The following is a 25576-nucleotide window of genomic DNA, read 5'->3' as shown; positions in this document are numbered from 1 at the left end:
TATATTTAGCTGTTTTTTATGGTGCTGATTGCATGTCTGTAATACATTATAATTATGTTAAAAAATAGAAAGATGTGTTTCAATTATTTATATTAGATTTCTCCACTGAAAATTAAAATATTGAAGTCTAGCATAACCACTAGGTACACATCAGGTAAGCAAATACACACGCAGATATGGTAAAACATTTAATTACCTATAAAGTATACGAACAATAAAACAACTTCTTAAAAACAAAAAGAGACATTAAAATAACGTACTGTTTCAGTGGTTGATCTTCTACGACCATTTCCTTTTTGAATGAACTAATCAGATCGCCCGATACTAAGCGGTGGACTCCTCCTACAGAGACAGTAAACATAGGATGCATCCCAACAGACACTCTATTCTCTACAGAGTGCACTACTTTTGGCCAGCGCCCTAGAAAGTTGTGTACTATCTAGGGAAGAGTGCCATTTTGGAAGCAGAGAGACAAAACTTATCACGAAATTATACCCTGACCACCAATTAACATAAAAACATAACAAAATCGTACAAAATAATTGTTATATATCAGAAATGGAAAGAAATAACCTATTTGTTCACAGTTGGTATGAAAGGGCTGTTGACAAAAGACCAGTTTATACAATAAAACATCTAAAGTAATAAAACAATCATACTATTTACAATTAAAAAATAAAAATCCTATATTTCACAGAATTAACCCTGCTTAACAATGACACTGTTTTAACCCTTTGTGCAATGTTGGCAGCTTATTGGCATTTGATCTGTTCCCTATTCAAAGTTGTAAAAAAAAGTGCTTTCTGTTCTGTGTCCCTACAAGCACACCGTATCCCAGTCTCGTTTCCTCACCTCTTCACTCCTACATCCTTTCTCATGACCAGGGGTTCCAATCCAAGTTTTTTTTTTAAAGGACAAACATCCTTGGCTGAAACTATTGAGCTTGATAAAGCATTATTTTGTTTTGTGACAGTGACATGTCCTTTCATTTCATATGAAGAATAAACAGTAAGGTGTAGCCTATGGCTTGGCCATAGTAAATTCATATAAACTCAGTGGTATTTTCCTATGTAGCCTAGTTACAGTAAGGTGTAACCTAGTTACAATAAGGTGTAGCCTAGTTACAGTAAAATGTAGCCTAGTTACAGTAAAATGTAGCCTAGTTACAGTAAAATGTAGCCTATGGCTTGGCCATAGTAAGTTCACATAAAGACTGTGGTCTTTCCCTATGAGGTGTAGCCTGTTATTGGAAGAGGGAAATCCTGCTTTGTCCCATTCCCAATCCTATTCCCAATCCTTACAAGGACCAGATTCCTGGGAAAGAGTGTGGATCCTATTAGAATCCTGTTTTGGCCTATGTGGGATTTGTTATTGTAAAGAAGTAAATTCCTTTATAGTCCCAGTCCCAATCCCAACCCAGATTCCTGGGAAAGAGTGTACATCCTATGAGAATAGTTTTCCAGTTTAAGAATTACTTAACAACTCTTCCCAGAGGCAGTAGAGGAGAGGTATATCCAGTTTTGTTCCATCCAGGACATTTCCCAAAGGATATTCAGAGATCTTCCGAGATATGCCCTCCACTGAGATAGGAGAGAAGTAGTGGGAATGCTAGCCGTTGGAATCCTGGGAAGAAGACAGGAGAAAGAGTGTTGTCAGAAATGTGAGCCAGAAGAAATTGGGAACAAAATAATGCATGCATGCATGCACACACACACACACACACACACACACACACTCCCTCTCTTTTTTTATTTATCACACACACACACACACACACACACACACACTCCCTCTCTTTTTTTATTTATCTCACACACACACCTGACTGGCCTGACTGGTGAGTCTGCGAGGAGAGAAGGGTGGTTTCTGCTGGTGGATGGCCTGGAGACGAGTGATCAGGAACTTCTTATCCTCCCCCTCCTAGAGAGAGAATGAACAGGTTACCAGGCAACAACCATGTAGCTGGCAATTAACACACTATACACAGTGTTAGAACAGGTTACCAGGCAACAACCATGTAGCTGGCAATTAACACATTATACACAGTATTAGAACAGGTTACCAGGCAACAACCATGTAGCTGGCAATTAACACATTATACACAGTGTTAGAACAGGTTACCAGGCAACAACCATGTAGCTGGCAATTAACACATTATACACAGTGTTAGAACAGGTTACCAGGCAACAACCATGTAGCTGGCAATTAACACATTATACACAGTGTTAGAATCCTTTATGTCAAGTTAAGTGCTTGTATACACAGTGTTGAACGTACATTTTCTACATTGACATTTTAGTCATTTAGCAGACACTCTTATCCAGAGCAGCTTACAGTTAATGCATTCATCTTAAGATAGCTAGGTGGGACAACCACATGTCACAGTAAGTAAATTTTTTTCTCTCAATAAAGTAGCTATCAGCAAAGTCTCTATCTGGGATTATTTAAGATACTCTTTGAAGAGGTAGGGTTTCAGATGTTTTCTAAAGGTAAATATTTATTACAGTGTTATTATGACATTAGTATTGTAATAAAAGGAGGTGTATGTTTTCTATCTGTATAACACTGTTATAAAGGGTTAAGTCACATTAGTTGAGACATTACGTTTTCTATCTGCTCCTGCAGTAGACTGATGATCTTCCTCTGTCCATCCACCACCTGGGTGTTGAAGTAAATCACTACCCTGAGAGAGACAAAGAGAGAGTGTATGAAAACACACAAAATCACAATAACTTTCTATTATACAGAGATACTGACAGAAATGGAAATGATCAAAACATCCTGAAGGAACTTAGTTTGTGTCAAATCCCTCACAGAATCATCCCACTCACAGGAAGACACCAGGAACAGAAACAGAGGGTTCTCCACGATGTAGCTGTGAGCCCAGGCTAGCCAGGAAAGGTGTCTGTCTGTGTCTGTGTGTGTCTGTCTGTCTGTGTGTGTGTGTGTGTGTGTGTGTGTGTGTGTGTGTGTGTGTACCACTCACAGGAAGATCCCAGCAGCCAGGAACAGAAACAGAGGGTTCTCCACGATGTAGCTGTGAGCCCAGGCTAGCCAGGCCAGGTTAGGGTTGTGTCTCCCCAACTCCTTCACCCACAGCTTCCCTGACTCGAACATAGTGGACAGGCTACGGAACGGACCGCATGACTCAGACGGACGGATACTGGAGGGAGAGGAGGGGAGGAAGGTATATAGATATTATAGTATATCAATGTGAATACTGTATATTGCAGGTATATGTGTGTTTGAATTTGCTAATGTGTGTTCAATATGTTCAGTGAGTGTGTTCAATATGTTCAGTGAGTGTGTTACTGACATCAGAGTGTGGTACTGACACCAGTCCATCTCCCTACCTCCACATAGTGTAGGTAACACACACGGCAGCCCCCAGGAATGAAGGGAAGCAGAGGAGTGTGATGAAGATGGTGGTCATCTGACTGGCTCTATAGGGCTTCCTAGGGGACTGGCAGTTCATCATTACACTAGTCTGGTGGGGGGGAGAATACTGTCAGAGAACCGTTTGATCAAGGTACAGAGTCAAGACAAGGTTCAAGGTCAGTTGACGTTCAGTTGTAGTTCCATAGTAAGTAGTCTACATAGTCCAGTTACCAGGATGATCATGGCACAGTGATCAAAACAGAGGTTTATGTACCTTCTTCATGTAGAAGAGAAGCAGTAGTTTGATGATCTGTACAGCAGGAAGCAGAGGAGTGAACAACACCCCCAACCTACACAACACAGACAACATCACTACAACACCCCCAACCTACACAACACAGACATGTTACAACATCACTACAACACCCCCAACATGATACAACATCACTACAACATCCCCAACCTACACAACACATACATGATACAACATCACTACAACACCCCCAACCTACACAACACATACATGATACAACATCACTACAACACCCCCAACCTACACAACAGACATGATACAACATCACTACAACCCCCCCAACCTACACAACACAGACATGATACAACATCACTACAACACCCCCAACCTACACAACAGACATTATACAACATCACTACAACACCCCCAACCTCCACAACACAGACATGATACAACATCACTACAACACCCCCAACCTACACAACAGACATTATACAACATCACTACAACACCCCCACCCTCCACAACACAGACATGATACAACATCACTACAACACCCCCAACCTCCACAACAAAGACATGATACAACATCACTACAACACCCCCAACCTACACAACAGACATTATACAACATCACTACAACACCCCCAACCTCCACAACAAAGACATGATACAACATCACTACAACACCCCGAACCTCCACAACACAGACATGATACAACATCACTACAACACCCCCAACCTCCACAACACAGACATGATACAACATCACCCCAACCTCCACAACACAGACATGATACAACATCACTACAACACCCCCAACCTACACACAGACATGATACAACATCACTACAACACCCCCAACCTCCACAACACATACATGATACAACATCACTACAACACCCCCAACCTACACAACAGACATGATACAACATCACTACAACACCCCCAACCTCCACAACACAGACATGATACAACATCACCCCAACCTCCACAACACAGACATCATACAACACCACTACAACACCCCAACCTCCACAACACAGACATGATACAACATCACCCCAACCTCCACAACACAGACATGATACAACATCACTACAACACCCCCAACCTACACAACAGACATTATACAACATCACTACAACACCCCCACCCTCCACAACACAGACATGATACAACATCACTACAACACCCCCAACCTCCACAACACAGACATGATACAACATCACTACAACACCCCGAACCTCCACAACACAGACATGATACAACATCACCCCAACCTCCACAACACAGACATGATACAACATCACTACAACACCCCCAACCTACACACAGACATGATACAACATCACTACAACACCCCCCAACCTCCACAACACATACATGATACAACATCACTACAACACCCCCAACCTACACAACAGACATTATACAACATCACTACAACACCCCCAACCTCCACAACACAGACATGATACAACATCACCCCCCAACCTCCACAACACAGACATCATACAACACCACTCCAACACCCCCAACCTCCACAACACAGACATGATACAACATCACCCCAACCTCCACAACACAGACATGATACAACATCACTACAACACCCCCAACCTACACACAGACATGATACAACATCACTACAACACCCCCCAACCTCCACAACACATACATGATACAACATCACTACAACACCCCCAACCTACACAACAGACATGATACAACATCACTACAACACCCCCAACCTCCACAACACAGACATGATACAACATCACCCCAACCTCCACAACACAGACATCATACAACACCACTACAACACCCCCAACCTCCACAACACAGACATGATACAACATCACCCCAACCTCCACAACACAGACATGATACAACATCACTACAACACCCACAAGCCTACACAACAGACATGATACAACATCACTACAACACCCCCAACCTCCACAACACAGACATGATACAACATCACTACAACCCCCCCAACACAGACATGATACAACATCACTACAACCCCCCAACCTACACAACACAGACATGATACAACATCACTACAACCCCCCAACCTCCACAACACATACATGATACAACATCACTACAACACATACATGATACAACATTCTACAACACCCCCAACCTACACAACAGACATGATACAACATCACTACAACCCCCCAACCTCCACAACACATACATGATACAACATCACTACAACACCCCCAACCTACACAACACATACATGATACAACATCACTACACCACCCCCAAACTACACAACAGACATGATACAACATCACTACAACCCCCCAACCTCCTCAACACAGACATGATACAACATCACTACAACCCCCAACCTCCACAACACATACATGATACAACATCACTACACCACCCCCAAACTACACAACAGACTTGATACAACATCACTACAACACCCCCAACCTACACACAGACATGATACAACATCACTACAACACCCCCAACCTCCACAACACAGACATGATACAACATCACCCCAACCTCCACAACACAGACATCATACAACACCACTACAACACCCCCAACCTCCACAACACAGACATGATACAACATCACCCCAACCTCCACAACACAGACATGATACAACATCACTACAACACCCCCAACCTACACACAGACATGATACAACATCACTACAACACCCCCAACCTCCACAACACATACATGATACAACATCACTACAACACCCCCAACCTACACAACAGACATGATACAACATCACTACAACACCCCCAACCTCCACAACACAGACATGATACAACATCACCCCAACCTCCACAACACAGACATCATACAACACCACTACAACACCCCCAACCTCCACAACACAGACATGATACAACATCACCCCCAACCTCCACAACACAGACATGATACAACATCACTACAACACCCACAAACCTACACAACAGACATGATACAACATCACTACAACACCCCCAACCTCCACAACACAGACATTATACAACATCACTACAACCCCCCAACACAGACATGATACAACATCACTACAACCCCCCCAACCTACACAACACAGACATGATACAACATCACTACAACCCCCAACCTCCACAACACATACATGATACAACATCACTACAACACATACATGATACAACATTCTACAACACCCCCAACCTACACAACAGACATGATACAACATCACTACAACCCCCCAACCTCCACAACACATACATGATACAACATCACTACAACACCCCCAACCTACACAACACATACATGATACAACATCACTACACCACCCCCAAACTACACAACAGACATGATACAACATCACTACAACCCCCCAACCTCCTCAACACAGACATGATACAACATCACTACAACCCCCCAACCTCCACAACACATACATGATACAACATCACTACACCACCCCCAAACTACACAACAGACTTGATACAACATCACTACAACACCCCCAACCTACACACAGACATGATACAACATCACTACAACACCCCCACCCTCCACAACACAGACATGATACAACATCACTACAACACCCCCAACATACACAACACAGACATGATACAACATCACTACAACACCCCGAACCTCCACAACACAGACATGATACAACATCACCCCAACCTCCACAACACAGACATGATACAACATCACTACAACACCCCCAACCTACACACAGACATGATACAACATCACTACAACACCCCCAACCTCCACAACACATACATGATACAACATCACTACAACACCCCCAACCTACACAACAGACATGATACAACATCACTACAACACCCCCAACCTCCACAACACAGACATGATACAACATCACCCCAACCTCCACAACACAGACATCATACAACACCACTACAACACCCCCAACCTCCACAACACAGACATGATACAACATCACCCCAACCTCCACAACACAGACATGATACAACATCACTACAACACCCCCAACCTACACACAGACATGATACAACATCACTACAACACCCCCAACCTCCACAACACATACATGATACAACATCACCCCAACCTCCACAACACAGACATCATACAACACCACTACAACACCCCCCAACCTCCACAACACAGACATGATACAACATCACCCCAACCTCCACAACACAGACATGATACAACATCACTACAACACCCACAAACCTACACAACAGACATGATACAACATCACTACAACACCCCCAACCTCCACAACAGACATGATACAACATCACTACAACACAGACATGATACAACATCACTAGAACACCCCAACCTACACAACACAGACATGATACAACATCACTACAACACCCCAACCTACACAACACAGACATGATACAACATCACTACAACACATACATGATACAACATTCTACAACACCCCCAACCTACACAACAGACATGATACAACATCACTACAACCCCCAACCTCCACAACACATACATGATACAACATCACTACAACACCCCCAACCTACACAGCACATACATGATACAACATCACTACACCACCCCCAAACTACACAACAGACATGATACAACATCACTACAACCCCCCAACCTCCTCAACACAGACATGATACAACATCACTACAACCCCCCCAACCTCCACAACACATACATGATACAACATCACTACACCACCCCCAAACTACACAACAGACTTGATACAACATCACTACAACACCCCCAACCTCCACAACACAGACATGATACAACATCACCCCAACCTCCACAACACAGACATGATACAACATCACTACAACACCCCCAACCTCCACAACACAGACATCATACAACATCACTACAACACCCCCAACCTCCACAACACAGACATGATACAACATCACCCCAACCTCCACAACACAGACATGATACAACATCACTACAACACCCCCAACCTACACAACATCACTACAACCCCCCAACCTCCACAACACAGACATGATACAACATCACTACAACCCCCCAACCTCCTCAACACAGACATGATACAACATCAATACAACCCCCCAACCTCCACAACACAGACATGATACAACATCACTACAACACCCCCAACCTACACAACAGACATGATACAACATCACTACAACACCCCCAACCTCCACAACACAGACATGATACATCACCCCAACCTCCACAACACAGACATCATACAACATCACTACAACACCCCCAACCTACACACAGACATGATACAACATCACTACAACACCCCCAACCTCCACAACACATACATGATACAACATCACTACAACACCCCCAACCTCCACAACACAGACATGATACAACATCACCCCAACCTCCACAACACAGACATGATACAACATCACTACAACCCCCCCAACCTACACACAGACATGATACAACATCACTACAACACCCCCAACCTCCACAACACATACATGATACAACATCACTACAACACCCCCAACCTACACAACAGACATGATACAACATCACTACAACACCCCCAACCTCCACAACACAGACATGATACAACATCACCCCAACCTCCACAACACAGACATGATACAACATCACTACAACCCCCCAACCTACACACAGACATGATACAACATCACTACAACACCCCCAACCTCCACAACACATACATGATACAACATCACTACAACACCCCCAACCTACACAACAGACATGATACAACATCACTACAACACCCCCACCCTCCACAACACAGACATGATACAACATCACTACAACACCCCCAACCTCCACAACACAGACATGATACAACATCACTACAACACCCCGAACCTCCACAACACAGACATGATACAACATCACCCCAACCTCCACAACACAGACATGATACAACATCACTACAACACCCCCCAACCTACACACAGACATGATACAACATCACTACAACACCCCCAACCTCCACAACACATACATGATACAACATCACTACAACACCCCCAACCTACACAACAGACATGATACAACATCACTACAACACCCCCAACCTCCACAACACAGACATGATACAACATCACCCCAACCTCCACAACACAGACATCATACAACACCACTACAACACCCCCAACCTCCACAACACAGACATGATACAACATCACCCCAACCTCCACAACACAGACATGATACAACATCACTACAACACCCCCAACCTACACACAGACATGATACAACATCACTACAACACCCCCAACCTCCACAACACATACATGATACAACATCACCCCAACCTCCACAACACAGACATCATACAACACCACTACAACACCCCCAACCTCCACAACACAGACATGATACAACATCACCCCAACCTCCACAACACAGACATGATACAACATCACTACAACACCCACAAACCTACACAACAGACATGATACAACATCACTACAACACCCCCAACCTCCACAACACAGACATGATACAACATCACTACAACCCCCCCAACACAGACATGATACAACATCACTACAACCCCCCAACCTACACAACACAGACATGATACAACATCACTACAACCCCCAACCTCCACAACACATACATGATACAACATCACTACAACACATACATGATACAACATTCTACAACACCCCCAACCTACACAACAGACATGATACAACATCACTACAACCCCCCAACCTCCTCAACACAGACATGATACAACATCACTACAACCCCCCAACCTCCACAACACATACATGATACAACATCACTACACCACCCCCAAACTACACAACAGACTTGATACAACATCACTACAACACCCCCAACCTCCACAACACAGACATGATACAACATCACCCCAACCTCCACAACACAGACATGATACAACATCACTACAACACCCCCAACCTCCACAACACAGACATCATACAACATCACTACAACACCCCCCAACCTCCACAACACAGACATGATACAACATCACCCCAACCTCCACAACACAGACATGATACAACATCACTACAACACCCCCAACCTACACAACATCACTACAACCCCCCAACCTCCACAACACAGACATGATACAACATCACTACAACCCCCCAACCTCCTCAACACAGACATGATACAACATCAATACAACCCCCCAACCTCCACAACACAGACATGATACAACATCACTACAACACCCCAAACCTACACAACAGACATGATACAACATCACTACAACACCCCCAACCTCCACAACACAGACATGATACATCACCCCAACCTCCACAACACAGACATCATACAACATCACTACAACACCCCCAACCTACACACAGACATGATACAACATCACTACAACACCCCCAACCTCCACAACACATACATGATACAACATCACTACAACACCCCCAACCTCCACAACACAGACATGATACAACATCACCCCAACCTCCACAACACAGACATGATACAACATCACTACAACCCCCCAACCTACACACAGACATGATACAACATCACTACAACACCCCCAACCTCCACAACACATACATGATACAACATCACTACAACACCCCCAACCTACACAACAGACATGATACAACATCACTACAACACCCCCAACCTCCACAACACAGACATGATACAACATCACCCCAACCTCCACAACACAGACATCATACAACACCACTACAACACCCCCAACCTCCACAACACAGACATGATACAACATCACCCCAACCTCCACAACACAGACATGATACAACATCACTACAACACCCACAAACCTACACAACAGACATGATACAACATCACTACAACACCCCCAACCTCCACAACACAGACATGATACAACATCACTACAACCCCCCCAACCTCCACAACACAGACATGATACAACATCACTACAACCCCCCCAACCTACACAACACAGACATGATACAACATCACTACAACCCCCCAAACTCCACAACACATACATGATACAACATCACTACAACACATACATGATACAACATTCTACAACACCCCCAACCTACACAACAGACATGATACAACATCACTACAACCCCCCAACCTCCACAACACATACATGATACAACATCACTACAACACCCCCAACCTACACAACACATACATGATACAACATCACTACACCACCCCCAAACTACACAACAGACATGATACAACATCACTACAACACCCCCAACCTCCACAACACAGACATGATACAACATCACCCCAACCTACACAACAGACATGATACAACATCACTACAACCCCCCAACCTCCTCAACACAGACATGATACAACATCACTACAACCCCCCAACCTCCACAACACATACATGATACAACATCACTACACCACCCCCAAACTACACAACAGACTTGATACAACATCACTACAACACCTCCAACCTCCACAACACAGACATGATACAACATCACCCCAACCTCCACAACACAGACATGAAACAACATCACTACAACACCCCCAACCTCCACAACACAGACATCATACAACATCACTACAACACCCCCAACCTCCACAACACAGACATGATACAACATCACCCCAACCTCCACAACACAGACATGATACATCACTACAACACCCCCAACCTACACAACATCACTACAACCCCCCAACCTCCACAACACAGACATGATACAACATCACTACAACCCCCCAACCTCCTCAACACAGACATGATACAACATCAATACAACCCCCCAACCTCCACAACACAGACATGATACAACATCACTACAACACCCCCAACCTACACAACAGACATGTATACAACATCACTACAACACCCCCAACCTCCACAACACAGACATGATACATCACCCCAACCTCCACAACACAGACATCATACAACATCACTACAACACCCCCAACCTACACACAGACATGATACAACATCACTACAACACCCCCAACCTCCACAACACATACATGATACAACATCACTACAACACCCCCAACCTCCACAACACAGACATGATACAACATCACCCCAACCTCCACAACACAGACATGATACAACATCACTACAACACCCCCAACCTACACACAGACATCATACAACATCACTACAACACCCCCAAACTCCACAACACAGACATCATACAACATCACTACAACACCCCCAACCTCCACAACACATACATGATACAACATCACTACAACACCCCCAACCTCCACAACACAGACATGATACAACATCACTACAACACAGACATGATACAACATCACTACAACACCCCCAACCTCCACAACACAGACATGATACAACATCACTACAACACAGACATGATACAACATCACTACAACCCCCAACCTCCACAACAGACATGATACAACATCACTACAACACCCCCAACCTCCACAACAGACATGATACAACATCACTACAACACCCCCAACCTCCACAACACATACATGATACAACATCACTACAACCCCCCCAACCTACACAACACAGACAACATCACTACAACACCCCCAACCTACACAACACAGACATCATACAACATCACTACAACACACCCAACATCACTACAACCCCCCAACCTCCACAACACATACATGATACAACATCACTACAACCCCCCAACCCCCACAACACAGACATGATACAACATCACTACAACACCCCCAACCTCCACAACACAGACATCATACAACATCACTACAACACCCCCAACCTCTACAACACAGAAATGATACAACATCACCCCAACCTCCACAACACAGACATGATACAACATCACTACAACACCCCCAACCTACACACAGACATCATACAACATCACTACAACACCCCCAACCTCCACAACACAGACATGATACAACATCACTACAACACCCCCAACCTACACAACAGACATGATACAACATCACTACATCACCCCAACCTCCACAACACAGACATGATACAACATCACTACAACACCCCCAACCTCCACAACACAGACAACATCACTACAACACCCCCAACCTACACAACAGACATGATACAACATCACTACAACACCCCCAACCTCCACAACACATACATGATACAACATCACTACAACACCCCCAACCTACACAACACAGACATCATACAACATCACTACAACACCCCCAACCTACACAACATCACTACAACCCCCCCAACCTCCACAACACAGACATGATACAACATCACTACAACCCCCCAACCTCCACAACACATACATGATACAACATCACTACAACCCCCCCAACCTCCACAACAGACATGATACAACATCACTACAACACCCCCAACCTCCACAACACAGACATGATACAACATCACTACAACACCCCCAACCTCCACAACACAGACATGATACAACATCACTACAACACCCCCAACCTACACACAGACATCATACAACATCACTACAACACCCCCAACCTCCACAACACAGACATGATACAACATCACTACAACAACCCCAACCTCCAGACAATACAACATCACTACAACACCCCAACACAGACATGATACATCACTACAACACCCCAACCTCTACAACACAGACATGATACAACATCACCCCAACCTCCACAACACAGACATCATACAACATCACTACAACACCCCCAACCTCCACAACACAGACATGATACAACATCACTACAACACCCCCAACCTACACAACAGACATGATACAACATCACTACATCACCCCAACCTCCACAACACAGACATGATACAACATCACTACAACACCCCCAACCTCCACAACACAGACAACATCACTACAACACCCCCAACCTACACAACAGACATGATACAACATCACTACAACACCCCCAACATGATACAACATCACTACAACCCCACAACCTACACAACACAGACAACATCACTACAACACCCCCAACCTACACAACACAGACATCATACAACATCACTACAACACCCCCAACCTACACAACATCACTACAACACCCCCAACCTCCACAACACAGACATCATACAACATCACTACAACACCCCAACCTCCACAACACAGACATGATACAACATCACTACAACACCCCCAACCTCCACAACACAGACATGATACAACATCACTACAACACCCCCAACCTCCACAACACAGACATGATACAACATCACCCCAACCTCCACAACACAGACATGATACAACATCACTACAACACCCCCAACCTACACAGACATCATACAACATCACTACAACACCCCCAACCTCCACAACACAGACATGATACAACATCACTACAACAACCCCAACCTCCAGACAATACAACATCACTACAACACCCCAACACAGACATGATACATCACTACAACACCCCAACCTCCACAACACAGAGACTCAAGTGTACAAGGTTAGGTTTAGGGCCAGGGTTAGAGGTCATACCAGGCCAGGGTTAAGGCTAGGTGTAGGGTTAAGGTTAGGTTTAGGGCCAGGGTTAGAGGTCATACCAGGCCAGGGTTAAGGCTAGGTGTAGGGTTAAGGTTAGGTTTAGGGCCAGGGTTAGAGGTCATACCAGGCCAGGGTTAAGGCTAGGTGTATGGTTAAGGTTAGGTTTAGGGCCAGGGTTAGAGGTCATACCAGGCCAGGGTTAAGGCTAGGTGTAGGGTTAAGGTTAGGGCCAGGGTTAGAGGTCATACCAGGCCAGGGTTAAGGCTAGGTGTAGGGTTAAGGTTAGGGCCAGGGTTAGAGGTCATACCAGGCCAGGGTTAAGGCTAGGTGTAGGGTTAAGGTTAGGTTTAGGGCCAGGGTTAGAGGTCATACCAGGCCAGGGTTAAGGCTAGGTGTAGGGTTAAGGTTAGGTTTAGGGCCAGGGTTAGAGGTCATACCAGGCCAGGGTTAAGGCTAGGTGTATGGTTAAGGTTAGGTTTAGGGCCAGCGTTAGAGGTCATACCAGGCCAGGGTTAAGGCTAGGTGTAGGGTTAAGGTTAGGTTTAGGGCCAGGGTTAGAGGTCATACCAGGCCAGGGTTAAGGCTCAGTGTATGGTTAAGGTTAGGTTTAGGGCCAGGGTTAGAGGTCATACCAGGCCAGGGTTAAGGCTAGGTGTAGGGTTAAGGTTAGGTTTAGGGCCAGGGTTAGAGGTCATACCAGGCCAGGGTTAAGGCTAGGTGTATGGTTAAGGTTAGGTTTAGGGCCAGGGTTAGAGGTCATACCAGGCCAGGGTTAAGGCTAGGTGTAGGGTTAAGGTTAGGTTTAGGGTTAGAGGTCATACCAGGCCAGTGTCTGTCCGTAGATGAGTTCCAACACGTTCCTGGCGATGTCAAACACAGGCTTCCTTTTCCTCTTCAACACCCTCTGAGAAAACAACCTGCAGGAGAGAGAGAGAAGGAGAGAGGGAGAGAAGGAGAGAGAGAATAATAAGGGATAAAGGATTGAGAATGGGAAAGAAAGCGATAGAGACTGTATAATGCGTTGAAAGAGTTGCCGAGTTTATGAGCAAGAAAATATGAGGGAGAGAGAGAGAGAGAGCGAGAGCGAGAGACACAGAGCGCACAGACAGAGAGAGAGAGAGAGACACAGACAGAGAGCGAGAGAGAGAGAAAGAGAGAGAGCGAGAGAGACAGAGAGAGAGAGCGAGAGACACAGACAGAGAGCGAGAGAGAGAGAGAGAGCGAGACAGACAGAGTACCCACCTCCAGAGGAACTCTCCAAAGAAGGTGTCCAGTATGGTAAAGATGAAATCCATGAGGAGGAAGCGGTACAGCTCCTGTCCTACAAAACTCTCCCAGCACTGACAACAACAACACAAGAAACTACATCAACAACAACATCAATATTTACATTTGACAATTTATTCAGTTAGCAGACGCTCTTATCCAGAGCGACTTACAGTTAGTGAGTGCATACATTTTCATACTGGCCCCCCGTGGGAATCGAACCCCACAACCCTGGCGTTGCAAAGCGCCATGCTCTACCAACTGAGCTACACAGGACTATATATCAACATCATCATCAATATAAACAACATCAATATTAACCACATCAACAACATCAACAATATCAACATCATCAATATCAACAACATCCTCAATATCAACATCATCAATATCAACAACAACACAGGAGACACGAGTCATAACAGCAGCACAGATTTCATTTTGAGCAAAATAGTTCTGGACACTGTCGAGTAGATAATGCTGTAATTGGAACGTTGGGACAGAATCGGAATGCTGGAACGCAAATGTTCCTCTCACCTGCAGGCCGATGCTGTTGGGGTCAGAAGCGATCCGGCCCAGCCAATGGAAGCACAGCACTACGAGCACGCTCACTTTCAACATCAGGTTCCTCAAACACACAAATAGTAGATTTTTTAAATGTTTAGAACACACAGACAAACACACACACACTTCTGTCAACTAGCAAGACTCTTGATTTCCATAAACTCTCCATTAACTTCCCATTACGTCTGTAGGATGCACTTCCACCCCTCTACCTACAGATGGCGATGTATGTGCGTACGATGGGGGAGTCGTACTCCTCCATCCACACAAAAACGTCTAAATTAAGTTTGTGGACTGCAGTTCCACCCCTCTACCTGCTGATGGAGACGTATGTGTGTACGCTGGGCGAGTCGTACTCCTCCATCCAGGCAGTAGCGTTGAAGAGGCCAGGGAGCAGGAGGTTGATGAGAGACACTACGACTGGCAGGGCTAACAGACTGGCTTCCTTCAGGAGAGGGTCCTTAGTGGGAATACGAGATCTGTACTGGAGGTCCTAGAGAGGGAGGGAGGAGGAGAGGAAGAAGGTGTGAAGGTGGAAAATGAAAGTGGAGGATGAAAGCAATGTACAGGAGCTGAAAAAGTGTGTCTCTTACCTTGTGCATGTACTCAGAGAAGTAGTACAGAGCTAGAACACAGGCCACAGTACTGCCTATACAGATGAACCATGCCAGACCATGTACTGTCACACGTCCTATTCTCTGACACACTGTCTTCTGGACATGCTTCCGATTAGTCTCCTCCAACAACTCCTACAGAGAGAGAGAGACATGGTTACGATTAGTCTCCTCCAACAACTCCTACAGACAGAGAGAGAGAGACATGGTTACGATTAGTCTCCTCCAACAACTCCTACAGAGAGAGAGAGAGACATGGTTGCGATTAGTCTCCTCCAACAACTCCTACAGACAGAGAGAGAGAGACATGGTTACGATTAGTCTCCTCCAACAACTCCTACAGAGAGAGAGAGAGACATGGTTACGATTAGTCTCCTCCAACAACTCCTACAGAGAGAGAGAGACATGGTTACGATTAGTCTCCTCCAACAACTCCTACAGACAGAGAGAGAGAGACATGGTTACGATTATTCTCCTCCAACAACTCCTACAGAGAGAGAGAGAGACATGGTTACGATTAGTCTCCTCCAACAACTCCTACAGAGAGAGAGAGAGACATGGTTACGATTAGTCTCCTCCAACAACTCCTACAGAGAGAGAGAGAGAGACATGGTTACGATTAGTCTCCTCTAACAACTCCTACAGAGAGAGAGAGACATGGTTACGATTAGTCTCCTCTAACAACTCCTACAGAGAGAGAGAGACATGGTTACGATTAGTCTCCTCCAACAACTCCTACAGAGAGAGAGAGACATGGTTACGATTAGTCTCCTCCAACAACTCCTACAGAGAGAGAGAGACATGGTTACGATTAGTCTCCTCTAACAACTCCTACAGACAGAGAGAGAGAGAGAGACATGGTTACGATTAGTCTCCTCTATCAACTCCTACAGAGAGAGAGAGAGACATGGTTACGATTAGTCTCCTCCAACAACTCCTACAGAGAGAGAGAGACATGGTTACGATTAGTCTCCTCTATCAACTCCTACAGAGAGAGAGAGACATGGTTACGATTAGTCTCCTCCAACAACTCCTACAGAAAGAGAGAGACATGGTTACGATTAGTCTCCTCTATCAACTCCTACAGAGAGAGAGAGACATGGTTACAATTAGTCTCCTCTAACAACTCCTACAGAGAGAGAGAGAGACATGGTTACGATTAGTCTCCTCCAACAACTCCTACAGAGAGAGAGAGACATGCTTCCGATTAGTCTCCTCCAACAACTCCTACAGAGAGAGAGAGAGACATGGTTACGATTAGTCTCCTCCAACAACTCCTACAGAGAGAGAGCGAGAGAGACATGGTTACGATTAGTCTCCTCTAACAACTCCTACAGAGAGAGAGACATGGTTACGATTAGTCTCCTCTAACAACTCCTACAGAGAGAGAGAGAGACATGGTTACGATTAGTCTCCTCCAACAACTCCTACAGAGAGAGAGAGAGACATGGTTACGATTAGTCTCCTCCAACAACTCCTACAGAGAGAGAGAGAGAGAGACATGGTTACGATTAGTCTCCTCTAACAACTCCTACAGAGAGAGAGACATGGTTACGATTAGTCTCCTCTAACAACTCCTACAGAGAGAGAGAGACATGGTTACGATTAGTCTCCTCTAACAACTCCTACAGAGAGAGAGAGACATGGTTACGATTAGTCTCCTCTAACAACTCCTACAGAGAGAGAGAGAGACATGGTTACGATTAGTCTCCTCTAACAACTCCTACAGAGAGAGAGAGACATGGTTACGATTAGTCTCCTCCAACAACTCCTACAGAGAGAGAGAGAGACATGGTTACGATTAGTCTCCTCCAACAACTCCTACAGAGAGAGAGAGAGAGACATGGTTACGATTAGTCTCCTCCAACAACTCCTACAGAGAGAGAGAGAGAGAGACATGGTTACGATTAGTCTCCTCTATCAACTCCTACAGACAGAGAGAGAGACATGGTTACGATTAGTCTCCTCTAACAACTCCTACAGACAGAGAGAGAGACATGGTTACGATTAGTCTCCTCTAACAACTCCTACAGACAGAGAGAGAGAGAGACATGGTTACGATTAGTCTCCTCTAACAACTCCTACAGACAGAGAGAGAGAGAGAGACATGGTTACGATTAGTCTCCTCTAACAACTCCTACAGAGAGAGAGAGACATGGTTACGATTAGTCTCCTCTAACAACTCCTACAGAGAGAGAGAGACATGGTTACGATTAGTCTCCTCTAACAACTGATCATGATTAATTAGGCGAATTAGCATTTTCCTCTTCAAGTTTTTTGCAAAACAAAACAAATATCTTATGTCATCACATTCCTGACTGACTAACAACATTATTGCATGTGTGTGTATGTGTGTATGGGAGTGTATGGGAGTGTGTGGGAGTGTGTGGGAGTGTGTGTGTGTATGGGAGTGTGTGTGTGTGTGTGTGTGGGAGTGTGTGTGTGTGTATGGGAGTGTGTGTGTGTATGGGTGTGTGTGTGTGTATGGGAGTGTGTGTGTGTATGGGAGTGTGTGTGTGTGTATGGGAGTGTGTGTGTGTATGGGAGTGTGTGTGTGTGTGTGGGAGTGTGTGTGTATGGGAGTGTGTGTGTGTGTGGGAGTGTGTGTGTATGGGAGTGTGTGTGTGTATGGGAGTGTGTGTTGGATGTATAGGACGCTGTAAGGAGAATGTCCTTTGACAAATTAAAAGAAAACAAACTGGAGTAGCTCAATATTGACCTGGAAGTTCAAAAGGATACCGGACAAACACAAACTGTGTGTGTACGTGTCAAAGGAGCGTGCATCTGTACGTGTCCCTACCTTGAGTTGAGTGCAGATGTTTTCAGAGCGGAGTTTGACGGAGGTCTTCTTGATGACTTTAAAGTCCCAGGAAGTGAACACCTTCATCGCCAGGATACCATGAGACTTGTCTATACGGGAAACTCTGACCAAACGACTTGGACATGCTGGGGGGAGGACACACACACACCCCTTACTTTGTGAACTGTTAGTCCTGTCATTTAACATCTAAATACACTGAGTGCACAAAACATTAGGAACACCTGCTCTTTCCATGACAGACTGACCAGGTGAATCCAGGTGAAAACTATGATCCCTAATTGATGTCACTTGTTAAATCCACTTCAAATCAGTGTAGATGAAGGGGAGGAGACAGGTTAAAGAAGGGTTTTTAAGCCTTGGGACAATTGAGACATGGATTGTGTATGTGTGCCATTCAGAGGGTGAATGGACAAGACAAAAGATTGAAGTGCCTTCGAACAGGGTATGGTAGTAGGTGCCAGGTGCACCGGTTTGAGTGTGTCAAGAACTGCAACGCTGCTGGGTTTTTCACGCTCAACAGTTTCCCGTGTGTATCAAGCATGGCCCACCACCCAAAGGACATCCAGCCAATTTGACACAACTGTGGGAAGCATTGGAGTCAACATGGGCCAGCATCCCTGTGGAACGCTTTCAACACCTTGTAGAGTCCATAACCCTGACAAATTGAGGCTGTTCTGAGGGCAAAAGGGGGTGCAACTCAGTATTAGGAAGGTGTTCCTAATGTTTGGTATACTCAGTGTACACTGAAGTAGTCTCTCTCTCTCTGACGAAAGACAGAGACACCCCCCCCCCCACACACACACACACACACACACACACACACACACCTGTAGACGAGGATGATGCAGGTGATGAAGAAAGCCCCTCCTATGGTGAAGAAGTATGCCAGGGGCATGTTGTAGGACAGCTTCACTCCACAGTCTGTTTCCATTGTCCTTTTAGATGGAGAGTGACTGGGCTGCTGGTCCATACCGCTACTACTGATACTACAGTTCTTATACAGGGTAGAGTTACTATAGTAACCATAGTACATCACTGAGTCTGAGAAATAACCCTGGGGAGAGGGAGAGAGAGAGAGAGAGGAGAGGAGAGAGAGAGCGAGAGGAGGGAGAGAGTGAGACGGGGGACGGAGAGGGGGAGGTATGTTTGGTATGAGGATACCCCTCCAGTGAGCAGCCTGGAGGGGTGTAATGCCTGGTGCTGTTTGGGGGTATGGGACAGTATGTTTGGTATGAGGTGAATGTCTGGTTCTTACCCCTCCAGTGAGCAGCTCCAGCCCAGAGAAGGCTACGTGTCCCTGGGTTAACCTGGGGGGGTGTACTGCCTGGGGCAGGGCCAGGAACAAAACCGTGACCAGGAACAGGAAGATGTTGAAGAAGAGGAGGGTCTTGACGAACAGGAAGTAGGAGAGGACGCCGGTGCCGAAACGACCGCTCACCCTCTTCAGCGCCACCTGGGGAAGAGGAACAGAGATAGTGAGAAAGAACAGAGAGAGAGAGAGAGAGAGAGAGAGAGAGAGAGAGACTTACCTGCCACAGTTGTAGGGAGTGGAGGAAGGACAGACAGCTGTACCAGCTATGTCTCAGAGCCTAGAGGAGAGGAGAGGAGAGGAGAGGAGAGGAGAGGAGAGGAGAGGGTCAGTGTCAAGTACAGTAATGTTTGTGTCCACATACTAACCCATTGAGCAGAGAATTAGAATTATAGGAACACACACATTCTGTTTCCCCATGAACTAAAAAAGCCTCATAATAACTTAGTTGACATCTGAGAAACTCTGCTTTGACGTAATGAGTAGGGACTTGTCTAAGGGAAATTACTTCATGATTCACGCTCACAGGGGCATTAAGTGTTGGGCAAGAGGGCTATAACACCATCAGTAGATACTGATACACACAGCTACAGGAAACACCCACCAACATCACATTACTGTCACAAAGATCTGTCTGTCTATGTGTGTCTGTATGTGTGTCTGTCTGTGTGTGTGTCTGTGTGTCTGTCTGTGTGTCTGTCTGTCTGTGTGTGGCGAGCGCTGGGAGACTAGAGCTGTAAACCCCTGACTTGTACAGAAACTATGACAGACACGATGATTGCTGTCTAGACAGATCAGCTGATAAAATTAGTACCTCATTAGATGAGCGACTGTCCCACTACAGGAAGTAGAATGAGGTCACGGGGTGGTGACTCACGATGATGTAATACATGATAGTGGTGGCGTTCCTGCCTGACTACGTTGACAGACTCCTGCCAGATCTCACAAGGCCTGACTAGGTGTTGAACATATCAGATAGTAACCACATCATATGATACAGCAATCTGATGGCCAACTGCAGTCCATGATGTGGTGGCGCACAACCATTGGTTGATGCAATGCAACGCCTGAAATGTATCTGGGCAGGAACTGGACCAATGTAATATTTGAGCAGCGGATCTGACTGTGTTTGTCTGTGTGACTTACGTTGATGATGTTATACTTCAGCTGGCTACAGCAGGGGATCTGACTGTGTTTGTCTGTGTGACTTACGTTGATGATGTTATACTTCAGCTGGCTACAGCAGGGGATCTGACTGTGTTTGTCTGTGTGACTTACGTTGATGATGTTATACTTCAGCTGGCTACAGCAGGGGGATCTGACTGTGTTTGTCTGTGTGACTTACGTTGATGATGTTATACTTCAGCTGGCTACAGCAGGGGATCTGACTGTGTTTGTCTGTGTGACTTACGTTGATGATGTTATACTTCAGCTGGCTACAGCAGGGGATCTGACTGTGTTTGTCTGTGTGACTTACGTTGATGATGTTATACTTCAGCTGGCTACAGCAGGGGATCTGACTGTGTTTGTCTGTGTGACTTACGTTGATGATGTTATACTTCAGCTGGCTACAGCAGGGGATCTGACTGTGTTTGTCTGTGTGACTTACGTTGATGATGTTATACTTCAGCTGGCTACAGCAGGGGATCTGACTGTGTTTGTCTGTGTGACTTACGTTGATGATGTTATACTTCAGCTGGCTACAGCAGGGGATCTGACTGTGTTTGTCTGTGTGACTTACGTTGATGATGTTATACTTCAGCTGGCTACAGCAGGGGATCTGACTGTGTTTGTCTGTGTGACTTACGTTGATGATGTTATACTTCAGCTGGCTACAGCAGGGGATCTGACTGTGTTTGTCTGTGTGACTTACGTTGATGATGTTATACTTCAGCTGGCTACAGCAGGGGATCTGACTGTGTTTGTCTGTGTGACTTACGTTGATGATGTTATACTTCAGCTGGCTACAGCAGGGGATCTGACTGTGTTTGGAGCGTAGACCCTTCCTATCAGCCAACCTCCTGGAGAGAGAGAGATGGGGAGAGAGAGAGAGAGAGGAATGATGGGAGACAGAAGGATGGGGGAGAGAGAGAGGGACAGGGGGAGAGAGAGAGGGACGGGGGGAGAGAGAGGGATGGGGGTTACAAGATGATACACAAGTGAGTGACAGACAGAGGAATAGAGGATGAGACCATGACAACTATTGATAGAGCTGCAGAGAGGAGGAGGAGAGAGAGAGAATAATGAGAGGGAAGAGTCTGACAGAAAGAGAGTGATAGGATAAGAAAGAGAGAGAGAGAGGTGATAGAGGAGTGCAGATACCTTAGTTCACTCTTCTCTGCCACAGAGGGAGGCATGGCTCAGAGCATCAGAGAGATAGAGACAGCAGGATAGAGGGATGGAGAAAGAGAGAGAGAGGGGTGATAGAGGGATGGAGAAAGAGAGAGAGAGGGGTGATAGAGGGATGGAGAAAGAGAGAGAGAGGGGTGATAGAGGGATGGAGAAAGAGAGAGAGGGGTGATAGAGGGATGGAGAAAGAGAGAGAGAGGTGATAGAGGGATGGAGAAAGAGAGGGGTGATAGAGGGATGGAGAAAGAGAGAGAGAGGTGATAGAGGGATGGAGAAAGAGAGAGAGAGGGGTGATAGAGGGATGGAGAAAGAGAGAGAGAGGGGTGATAGAGGGATGGAGAAAGAGAGAGAGAGGGGTGATAGAGGGATGGAGAAAGAGAGAGAGAGGGGTGATAGAGGGATGGAGAAAGAGAGAGAGAGGGGTGATAGAGGGATGGAGAAAGAGAGAGAGAGGGGTGATAGAGGGATGGAGAAAGAGAGAGAGAGAGGGGTGATAGAGGGATGGAGAAAGAGAGAGAGAGGGGTGATAGAGGGATGGAGAAAGAGAGAGAGGTGATAGAGGGATGGAGAAAGAGAGAGAGAGAGGGGTGATAGAGGGATGGAGAAAGAGAGAGAGAGAGAGAGAGAGAGGTGATAGAGGAGTGTAGATACCTTAGTTCACTCTTCTCAGCCACAGACAGAGGCATGGCTCGCAGCATCCTGACCCGGTCACTCAGAGAGAGGTTCTGAAGGTTGTTGACCAGGTGGTCACGCTTACGCCCTGCAGCGCGCACGCAAAGACACACACACACAGATGGACAGATGCACGGACACACACACACATTAGTTATGCGTAGGTTATGACATCATTACAACAAAAATGTTGGTATTTCAGTGTGTGTGTGTGTAACGTTTACGCAAGTGACCTCACCCTCCCCTTCCACGCCTTCGGTCTCCACGCCTCCCGTCTCCACGCCGTAACCACGGATACTGGGTCGTGCGGAGCGGGAAAAGTCTTTTATGGAAGGTCTGCTCTGTCTGCGTCTCCTCAACTTCATGGTCTTGTTACAGTACTGAGAGATGATAGCACCTCGACTGCGACCTAGAGAGAGGAGAGAGAAAGTGAAGAGGTGTGTGTGTAGATGCATGATTCCTAAACTGTCTGATAGACGGACAGAACTCTACTTTGTGCCATGGTGTTTTTAGAGCCACTGTGTTAGATACAGTATCTGTTGATGGGTTGATAGTGGCTGACTGGCTGACTGACTGACTGACTGACTGGCTGACTGGCTGACTGGCTGACTGACTGGCTGACTGACTGGCTGGCTGACTGGCTGCTGGTGCACCTGCTAGAGGAACTAACAGTCACACGACAATGGCAGAAATAGTTTTGACTTCTGAAACTACCTCTCTCTCATGAAGTGTGAAAAGAAGAAATACTAGTTAGGTGTACATACAGCTGTCTTAAGACTGTAATAACAGTGTCGTAGAGGTTTCATAAGTGTGTCATAAGGGTGTCGTAGGGGTGACTTACCGATGGTGCGGCTGGGCATGGAGGAGAGGACTCTGAGGGTGGCGGAGGACCAGCGTTCCTCTATAAGGGGGTCTAACTGTCTCCCCTCCTCCCCCTCCTCCCCCCTC

The 25576-nt window shown here is 45.7% G+C and overlaps 1 pseudogene; it reads right to left on the bottom strand.

Annotated features, from left to right (window-relative positions):
• Positions 1-175: 175 nt before the first annotated feature.
• Positions 176-25551, bottom strand: LOC123481317 (annotated as a pseudogene).
• Positions 25552-25576: the final 25 nt, after the last annotated feature.

The sequence above is a fragment of the Coregonus clupeaformis genome, unplaced genomic scaffold (genome assembly GCF_020615455.1).
Source record: "Coregonus clupeaformis isolate EN_2021a unplaced genomic scaffold, ASM2061545v1 scaf1166, whole genome shotgun sequence".
NCBI classification, from domain to species: domain Eukaryota; kingdom Metazoa; phylum Chordata; class Actinopteri; order Salmoniformes; family Salmonidae; genus Coregonus; species Coregonus clupeaformis.
Note: the sequence above shows the minus strand (reverse complement) of the source record. Positions and strands in the feature narration are given on the sequence as shown.